This window comes from Rattus norvegicus, chromosome 5 (assembly GCF_021556685.1).
Source record: "Rattus norvegicus strain SHRSP/BbbUtx chromosome 5, alternate assembly SHRSP_T2T, whole genome shotgun sequence".
Lineage (NCBI taxonomy): Eukaryota > Metazoa > Chordata > Mammalia > Rodentia > Muridae > Rattus > Rattus norvegicus.
In genome coordinates, this window is record NC_141538.1 from 5,550,001 (window position 1) to 5,551,749 (window position 1,749).

General features: G+C 56.7%; 1 pseudogene; it reads right to left on the reverse strand.

Moving 5' to 3' along the window:
* Positions 1 to 850: 850 nt before the first annotated feature.
* Positions 851 to 995, reverse strand: LOC148005595 (5.8S ribosomal RNA; annotated as a pseudogene).
* Between the last annotated feature and the right edge of the window lie 754 nt (positions 996 to 1,749).

The window sequence follows — 1,749 nt, forward strand, 5'->3', positions numbered from 1 at the left end:
CTTGCCCCACCCCCCTAAAGAGGCACTGCCTGGCTCAGCACTGAAGCAAAGCGTGCTAGGGCAGAAGCAGTATTTCCCTGACAGACCTTCAGGGACATGCATATTCTCCAGCCCCACCCCACCCCCTCTTAGCTAGCTCCTGTCCCCCCCTTCCCCTTCCCCCACATAGAGGCAGTAGGCCTCCTGTGTGTGCGTGGTGGTGGTGGTGGTGGGGAAATGGAAATATCTCTTGAGAGAGAGTTCGGTTCTCCCAAACAAATAAATAACTAGAAACTTCATTTATTTACTTTATTTCATTGAGCATACAGTGGAAGAGGGAAAAGGAACAGGGAAACTAGGCCAACTGGTAGAGCTCCTTCCATTTTGTTTCAAAAAGGAAAAGTCAAAGAAACAACACTACCTGGTTTTCGTGAAAGGAACAGAATGGTAAAAGTTGAAACATCGGCTCGCCACTTAATACTTTGGCTTTTAATAAAAGGGGCAACAGATCTACCTCCTATTTGGTAAAAAAGAGAATAAAAACCCACAAAAACGTTCTGTCAACCAACTTCCCTTTAAACCTCTGTTAAACAGGAAGACTGGTTTCTTTAAACATCATTTTAAATACTTAAATATGTATTTGTGTGTGTGTGTGTCTGTGTGTCTGTGTGTAACTGTCTGACTGGCCAGTCACCGACAGGGGGGGCATCACCCACCAACCCTACCCCAGGTCCCACCCGGGTGCCCCCACCTCACCCCGCGCCCACGGCTGGAGCGCCCGCCGACCCCCCCATTGGGAGGAGCGGGGACGGCGACAGCGGGACGCGTGGAGGGGGAAGAAAGTCGCGTGGGTGGAGAGGTCAGGAGGAACGGGAACTTGTACAATTCCCTTTCTGGGAGGGGGTCTTTCACGTTCATAGTTTCCATGATCAATGTGTCCTGCAATTCACATTAATTCTCCAAGCTAGCTGCATTCTTCATCGACGCATGAGCCAAGTGATCCACCTCTAAGAGTCTTATCGGTATCTGGGGTGTGAACGGACTCCTATGGGTGCTAACAACAGCACCAGCTCCCCCGCACGCCCCTGCTGCACTGGAAGAGAGGGGCCAACTGCGAGGCGGCTCCACCTCAGGCCGGCCAGCGGGAAATTAAAGGATACATGTGAAAAGAAAAAAAAGACAGGGTCGGGAACAGAAAGGCGGAACACACGGGACATGGGACGCCGCGAACCCAGCACCCAGCGGCGGCCAGTCAATGGGTGGGCAAGTCGGGCGCTCGGGCCGGGACCCCACGGGCACCCAGAGGGTGCCCAGGACATGGCCCCACGACCGCCGCCTCTGGAAGCGCTGGCGGCAGGAGGGTGCCCGCTGAGTCTCAGGGAGCACCAGGTGGAGGGAGGAAACGGGAAGCCCTCCTGCGGACGACCGACGGGTGGGAGGGCGACCCCTCCCCGGGGGTCTTTAAACTTCGGTGCTGGAACAGGACAGCTAGGTACCCAGACAGGAGCGGGGCTGACACGTGAGGCCCAAAAGGCTGGGCGGGCTGCGAGAGCCCACCCGTGGCACAGGGACCCCCTGCACGCGACAGAGACACCCTGGCACCTTCAGAGCGGGAGAGATGTGGCGGAGGGGCGGTAGGTGCTGTGAGGAGAGTGAGCGGGTCCGGTCCACTGTGTACCGCCCCCCTCCACCACCACCCCCCCCCCCCAGTGCACACGAGATGAGATCACGGAGCCGGTCCAGAAAGAGGCACAATGACCTGGGTAAGCG